The 8,716-nt window shown below is 37.6% G+C and overlaps 1 long non-coding RNA gene across 1 annotated transcript; it reads right to left on the bottom strand.

Moving 5' to 3' along the window:
• Nucleotides 250-3,077, bottom strand: LOC110264638. Its single transcript, XR_002350809.1, has 3 exons — nt 3,027-3,077; nt 2,801-2,912; nt 250-324 (listed from the first exon to the last, which is right to left on the bottom strand). It is a non-coding gene; the product is annotated as an uncharacterized LOC110264638 (long non-coding RNA).

Here is an 8,716-nt window from a genome sequence, read left to right as displayed (position 1 = left end):
GGAGGTCAGAATCCAATAGCATATGCAGTCCTTTTTCAGCCTCTGAATCAGATTTTTGCTCAGGTCCCTCAATTTCAGCCAGAAAATACCTGAAATTACAAAAAAATACACAAACTCATAGTAAAGTCCAGAAATGTAATTTTTGAATAAAAACTAATAAAAATATAATAAAAAGTGAATAAAACATACTAAAAACTATGTAAAAATAATGCCAAAAAAAGGGTATAAACTATCCACTCATCAGGGACAATAAATAATAACTAAAGCAATACAAAGCATCACGACAATACTAGATAAACTCTTCTTGACTTCTGCGTCCACATCCTGAAAAGAAAAATTTGTAGGGGGTGAGAACATCATCCTCGAAAGGGTTCTCGGTAGAGGGTTTTTGGGGATTACTATAATAGGATACATGAAGGTAAAACCGTTATAGTGATTAATAACTGCCTTATGCATCTTTTCAAAAACAATGGTTTACTATAAAAGAAGAATCTGAAATCTTTTCTAAAAGAGGACTGTTCATTTCTTCAAAATTTTAAAGCCTTTCAAAAGGTTTTTCTATGCTGAACCAAATTAGTTCTTCATACTTTTTCAAACCAAAAACATCAACCAGACATGGCCTTCGGCCTACCTAATGATCAACCACGGCCCTAGGCCCAAGCAACCCAAACAAAAACCAATCACCACAGTCTAACAAAGTCTCAGTCGCAAACACAAATAGAAAGGTTCAAGCACAAACAAACAGTTACTGCAAGTAGAACAATTAGCAGTTAATCACAAGTAATCATGAAGGTAAACCAAGTACAATATGCACACCCAAAAAATGTCACATAGATACATATGATGAATGCCTGTCCTAGTGGCTGATGATATCATCTGTCGGTTATAAAGCCAACCAGACAAGTCCTGGTAGCTAACCATTGGACTGTCCCTTTGTCGTGCATCCCAAACTCGAGTTATTCACAAGAGATAATTATAATTCACATCCAACACTCTCACTGGTGTATGTTCATGGGGGCGAGCTCATCCGGAACTTTCACAATGTCCGGCCACACTTACGACATAGGGTCAGCAGAGTATCAAGTCTCAACCTGGAGCACGTGGTGGCTAGCCACTGCTTCTATCCTGGGAAACTCGTATCTCAGGTAGTTGGAAGTGCAAAATCACAATATCAATATCTCAGTATATATGCATTTATTCTCAGCCATAAATCAACATTCATTTTAGCCTTCCGTCTTAAATTCATGACTCATAGTCAGCCATCTGGCTCATAACATATTCCGCAATCAGCCAAAATTCGTTATCATACACAGCCATTCCGGCTCATAACAAAATAGCACTTCCACCATCCAACATTATCAAATTCATAAAATAAGCATTCAAGCCTTAAATAACTTTTTCTCAATTCACTTCACTTTGAAATCAAATTTCAACTCTTTTCAGCCTTGGCTTTAAGGTTTCCATTCCTCAAATCATCTCAGGCTCATAAGCCCCTTTTACTCAAAGTAAGTTTCCCCTTTAAAAACAAAGCCACTATCGGCATCCTCTTTCCAAAACTTTCAAAACCATGGCAAATTAAAGATCTCTTTTGAAATATTCAAAATCATCCACCCAACAATGGGATTTTATCACAAAAGTTCCTCGGCAGAGTCTCAAGTCTTTAGGGGAGAATAACATAAATCATTTCCTCAAATTCACTTAAATTCATTAAAACCTTGGCTTCCTGATTTGAGTAATACAATAGGATCTAAGCCAAACCGAGTCATGTAATCAATTTCTCCTTTCAAAGCCGTTTCCTTTACTTAAACAAAACCAGCTTCAACCCCATGATAAATTCTAAAGCGTTTCAAACTGCTCAAAAATTGTTTTAGTCTTGCAAAAATTCAGAATTCAAAGAGTACTTAAAACTTTTCCCAAAACATTTTAGAATGAAACTTGTCAATAGACATTCAAGTTCTTTCAAAGTTACTGAAACTCGTCTAATTGAAACCCTCAAGTCAAATTAAAAGACATAACCTTTTTTACATTTAAAACAGCCTTAAAACAGAAGTTTCATCAAAATAACTTGCTCCCAAAAGAGATACAATACTTTTCTTAAAAAATAAGGCTAAATCACAATTTCCATTTTAATAATTCATTTCAAAAGCATAAGTCATCCCTTTCTTAATAATTCAAATAAAATAGTAGAAGTCTCTAACTCATAATTTTCCAGATAACATTTCAATAAAGTTCTGGATTCTACCGGAATTTCGACAGCACCTCCCCTAAAACTTGGACTTTGCCACCCGGTTCGGGTCCCAACTAAACCGTTCCACAATCCTTTTCAACGATCCAAATCCAAAAATCAGTTCAAAAGCAAGCTAAATCCAACAGTCACCTCATTTTCATATCTCAAGGAAACTGTTTCAAAATCAAATCAATATCAACTGATTAAACTCATTTCCAAAATTTTAAAGAAATAGTTCAACAACAATTCATTTATCAAAACCAAATCAATTAAAGCAAACCAGGCTGAATCCAAAAGTGTATTCTATTTTTTACATTATCAAGAAAATTAACTCAACTCAAATCAATTCCCAACGGATTAAATTCGATCTCAAATCTCTAAAAGAATCAACTTCAAAAACATTCCATTTCACAAAGTCGCACAATGATCCAGTCAAACAAACATTCACAATCATTCAAGACAACCAAACAATACATAAGAATGATACAATCACAAAATATACGTTGTCTCACATCAGTATCCATATGTAATAATTCCAATATATAAAACATAGTTTTCGAAAAAATCCCCTACCTCAAAATGCAAAACCATAACCCAAACGCATCACAGGAACCTTCTCTCTTAACCCGAAATCACCGACAACCGCAACCTCAGCTCCAAGCCACTTTCGCAGTAACCACAGCAACTCTAATCGTGACATACAACAACCGAAACTCAATCTTATAACAATTAATGCCACAAATCTTAGCGTGAGATAACAGAACAGTAACTAAAGGGCTTTCAAATTGAAAATGCTTACTGAAACGAAGAAAGAACCGCTGAACCGAAATAGAGACGGTCTCTGAGCCGGTTCGGCGGCAGCCCGACAGCCACCTCAAGCGGCAGCGGTGACCTGAACAATATGCAGCGACAATGAGGTTCCCAGAAACTCAGTGGAAAGAAGAACCAACTTAAAACCCTTACCGACAAAGTTTTCCGGCGACAGCAGTGGCGTTTTCTGGCGGCCAGGCACGGTAGCGCAGTTCCCTTCTCTGACAGCGACACTCGTGGCGACAACCTTCCACCACGGTGAGCACAGCCACGCGGTGCGACAGCAACCCCGCGACGACTCCCTCTCGCGCCTCATCTCCCTCCGCTACACGCGAGTTCAGTGACGGCACTACATCCCCTGTCGAGCGCCGTTTTCCATCTAAAGAACGCTTCTCTTCCCGACCTCCTGCAGCAGATCCGGCAGACACAGCTCCACCGACGACACCAGGAAGCACGATGCTGACAGCGGCGCTTGCGACGGGCTTCACGACGAGGAGGGATCGCAGAAACTCAAGCCCCGCAAAGACGGCAGGAGCGATGGCATTTCTCAGTAACCTATCATCTGCGGCAGTGCTGGGCAGAGACGGCGACGATACAACTGGCGGTGGCGAGCTTGGACGACGACGGTAGCACAGACAGCAGAGGTAGCTCGACGAGGCTGGCTCCATGGTGCTGCAGCTCAGGGACGGTGACTCGCAAGGATGGCAACGACGGGGCTCCTTGTGGTGGTCGTGATCCTCCTCCCCTCGGTGGCGTCAAATGGCGATGGCAAATCCCAGTGCCACCAATTCAGATCCCTTTCTCTTCCTCTCTTTCTTCGAGCTCCCTTTCCCATTGTTGCTGCATATTACTCTGAGAAAGGGGAAAAGGTGTGTGTCGCTGTTGTTAGGTCGTGGGGGAAATTGTGTGTTGCTGCGCAGGGAAGATAGTGAGGAAAGGGGGTGGGCTGCGTAGCGTGAAGGGAAGCTGGAAGGGAAAGGGTTTAGCAAAAATTAGGGTTAGGGGCAATTTGGTCATTTTAACAAAATTAGGGTAATAGGGTTAGTTTTGTAATTTCAAATAAAAGTAGGGATAGTATAGTAATTAGAAGTAAATTTTAATCCAACAATAATAATGTATAAAAATACTATTTGTTCGTCAATTTTACAAATTACTTTTAATAAAATGTTCAAATCTAAAATTAGAATATAAAATTCTTATTATTTCATAACTATCAACTTTATAATTTAATATAGAAAATAATCCAATAATTGTAAAATTGGATAATAATCATAACTTATTTCAAATTCAATTAATCAAAACTTGCTTTAATTATCTTTAGTAAAATAATTTCTGAAATTAAGACTACAAATAACTATATGATTTGAGACTTGATCATAATAAGACTTTTCAAAAGTTCTGGGTCTTACAATAAACAAATCCGAAGCCTTAACTGCCTTCCATAATATATTTCACATTGACTTTATTGTTTGCTTTCCAATTCTCTGAATTTACTATTTAATGCATTTTACAACCTTCAAAACACAACTTTCTACTTGCTTGACTAAGTGAGTCATTCGACCATTGTTTCTCAGTCCATCAATCCTCGTGGGATCGACCCTCACTCACCTAAGGTATTACTTGGTACGACCCGATGCACTTGCCGGTTAGTTGTGGGTATTCAAAATCCCGCATCAGCTATAACTTGCCTTCCGGATCCCCAAATTTTATAAAACTTGTTTTGAAAGAAATTGGGTCCATGAGGTTTATATCGTTCGAAGAACGGATGAAAAATTATTTAAAATGAAAAAGTTATGCGTGATGGAAGTTTAGTGCAAAAATCTGGTTTTCTGCAAACTTAGCATCTTTTGAGGAAAACGGGGTGGTCGCATATGCGACGTGGGATTTGGGCTCTGCCCAGTCATTCCACATACATGGACATGGTCTCGCGTACGCAGTCCTACAAATTTGGATGCTCGCGTACGCGAGTAGTATACATGACGCGAGAATCCTCCACTGCTTTGAAATCTCACATACACGGACATAGTCTTGCCTACCCGAAGCCCCTATTTTGGCCAAATATAATATTTTTTAATGTTTAACCAATTCTCTAGCTTTCCAAACATCTATAGCACTTGTTTAGGGTCCATTAGCAAGTTTTTAAGCTTTAGAACAAGGGTGAATAGGTTAAATGAGTTAAGGAATTATTTAGGAGGATTTGCAAAGTGATGACTAAGTAATGAGATGTCGGTAATGTTGGGTAAGAAGTAATTGATAAAGATAATGATAGTAATAATAAAATGTGACTGAACTGAGAGATGATTAATGATGTTGTTGACTATGAAGGAAGTTGAGTAAGGTAGGGGATCAACTTGAACATGAAATTGAATTTGATTGAGATATATGTGACCGAGTAAGAAGCAATGAAGTTGTCCACTTATTTCGAATAAGAGAAGAAGAAGAAGAATAATGAAAATTGAGTTTAAATGAATTTTGAATGAATATGAATGAATTGTAATGATAATGAGAAATGAATTTTTGAATGAGATACTGGGTAAGATGTAATGGCGTTGTCCACTTGCTCTGGATATAAGTTGAGACTCTGAGTAAGATGCAGTGGTGTTATCCACTTGCTCTGGATAAGAGTTGAGGCTCCGGGTAAGATACAGTGGTATTATTTACTTGTTCTGGATAAGAGTTTGAGACTCTAGGTAAGAGGCAAGGTTTAAGTTCTGACGCCGCTTGCTCCGGATCAAGAACTATAACACCGCCTAGGTAAGAGGCAAGGGTGAAGTTGTCCCCTGCTCCAGGTACGGGGTAAAATGCAAGGGTTGAGATTGGTCCCACTTGCTCCGTGTTTGGTGTTCTATCCAAGATTAGCTACCAGACATGTTGGGTTTGGCTTTATAATCGACAGATGAAACTCATCAGCCATGGGATAGACATGCATCATGTGAATTTGTGTCAATTGTTAAAGTATGCTTTGTTTTGCCTTGCTTAATTGTTTAACTGTAATTTATTGCTACTTGTCCTATCTGCTGTAACTGCTATCTATACTTGTGTTTTTCTTGTTTATTTTATTTGTGTTTGCAAGTGAGAGATCCCTCATGCTGGAAGAGGTGATGCTGAAGGTAGTTCCACTGGTGATTCGGAGGTCTGGAAAGATAAGAGGTGAATTGTTAGTTTAGAAAGAGACGAGAAGATAAGAGTTAATTTAGAAATGGGATCCCTTAGGTAGAGTACCAAACATTATGTCTTATTAGTATTGATTTTAAGTTTGATCTTCTGAGTGTCAAAATTCTAGGATCACCTCTGGCTTTCCCGTGACCTTTTATATTAACTATGCAGGAACTTTTACCATGCTGAGAACCCCCGGTTCTGATTCCATACATATATTGTTATTTTCAGATGCAGGACGTGGGATACCACGTTGAGCTTGCTGGAGACTCTTGGGATGCGAAGATCTACCTCTGGGATATTTGGTATTTAGAGTGTTGTATATGTATATATATAGTATTCTCAATCTTGTACATAACTTACATTTTGTCCCGCTTAGAGGTTGATTTCGGAGAAACAGGTTTTGTATTTTTGTCCTTTGGTTATAGTTGGGTTTTATATATATGTATATTTATACTCTGGTCGGCCTTTGCTTCACAGGTCGAGCTTGGAGCTTGTTAATTTTATCTTAGGAACTCTAATCTTTTATATTTGATCTTATCTACCTTTATACATTGACTCGATCAAGAGTGATGTGCTTTTCTCATAGCGCCTCGCCACCTCTGACTTACATCCTAGGCGTAAAGCTCTGTGTGGTAGGTTATTACAGTTAAGACCACAAAGGAGGAAGAAGGAACATAAACCTAAGTCACAAATCAACATGGAAAGAAAGAGGTTATCAAGGAGATACACTGGGGCCAAGAGGAAGAGGCATGTTTTAAATGGTGAGAATGAGAGTGGAGATGGCAGTTCATCGCTTTTCGTGAGCGACGCATCTCCGGTTTTGTTTTGATCGTACAATTTTCTTTCAAGGATCCTAGCTATATTATCCTTGTTATATATGTATGTATTTTACTTTTAGAGGTCGTAGCGCCTCGCCACCTCTGATGTACGTCCTAGGCATAAAACTCTGTGTGGTAGGGTGTTATAGTGTTGCTATTTTGTGTCTTGTAATTTTTCCTATTATTAATTACTGAATGTCTTGTGATCATTGATTGTTAAATGTCTTTTGAATATTGATCACGATTGGTAATGTGCTATTGGTTCTATTGTTGTGTTTTACTGTTTTGTGACTTAATTGTACTTAGATTGTGACTGTCTTAGTGATTTATTAATTTCAGTTATGGATGATGGTATCAATCAAGAAGTATTTGCTGATAATAATACATCTGTGGCTAATAATTTGGCTGTTAATTCTCCTATTTTGAATTATGCTACTAATTCTAATCCTTCTAATTCCAACAATAGTCAATCACAAGCTTCTTCCAATATATGGGAAAAAATAGATCCAGCTTGAAAATATGTTACTTTACAAGTAGTGAATAAAAATTCATAATACCAATGCTTTTTTTGTCTACAAACTTTTGGAGTATGCGAGATTCACAAAATGAAGAAACGCTTGGCAAAGATAACTGGAGATATTAAAAATGTCCTAAAGTTTTGTATGATGTAGAAAAATAAATGGCTGATTTATTGAAAGAAATTCAGAGCAACAAAAACAAAAGGAAAGTAAGCTTTAGTGAAGAAAGTGGTGATGAGATAGAGGATGCAATGGATGAAGTAATAGCGTAAGGAAAATAACAACATACTTTGAGTCAACTCCCTTCTAATCAACAAGTGGTTAGAGATAATGCAAGAAAGAAAGCCAAAGTCATTCCTCCTACGTTTGCACCAAGAACAACTCCAGGAGCTCAACCAAGTATTGAAAGTATTTTTCAGAACAAAGAGGCGATACATGAGGTTGATAAGAAGTTTGCTAAGTGGCTTTTGGATTATAGAATTCCCTTTAATGAAGTTATGTTGCCATTTTTTCAAGATATGTTGGATGGTGTTGTTGGTATTGCACCTGGTTATAGGTGGTCCTTCTTATGATAATTTAAGGGTTCCCTTATTGGCTGGTCTTAAAAGAGAATGTCAAATGCTGGTTGATAGTTATAGGAGTGCTTAGAGAGAAATTGGATGCATTTTCATGGCTGACGGTTGGACAGATCAAAGGCAAAGAATATTGATTAATTTCTTGGTGTATTATTCTAAAGGTTTGTGCTTTCTGAAATCTGTAGATGCTTCAAATCTGGTAAAAAAATGATTCAATATTGTGTAACTTATTTTCTAAAGTGATTAAATGGATTAACCCTAATGATATTGTGCATGTTGTGACTACCAATATGGCCAATTATGTTGCTGCTGGTAGGCTTATCAAGAAGAAATATCAGAATATCTATTGGTCATCATGTGCTTCTTATTGCCTTAATCTTATTCTAAAAGATATAAGCAGCATGACACATATTTCTAACCTTACATCATGTGCTTCAAAGATTGTAGTATTTGTGTATAATAATATGGTCTTCTTATCTTGGCTTAGAAAAAGACCTACTTGGAAAAAGATTGGTCAACTCGTTTTGCTACTGTGTTTATCACATTAAAAAGCACCTTTTAATATAAAGCTGATTTTGAAGCATTGGTTGTAGATTCATATTTTGCTAG

This window comes from Arachis ipaensis, chromosome B07, assembly GCF_000816755.2.
Source record: "Arachis ipaensis cultivar K30076 chromosome B07, Araip1.1, whole genome shotgun sequence".
Lineage (NCBI taxonomy): Eukaryota > Viridiplantae > Streptophyta > Magnoliopsida > Fabales > Fabaceae > Arachis > Arachis ipaensis.
This window is presented reverse-complemented; position numbering and strand designations above follow the sequence as displayed.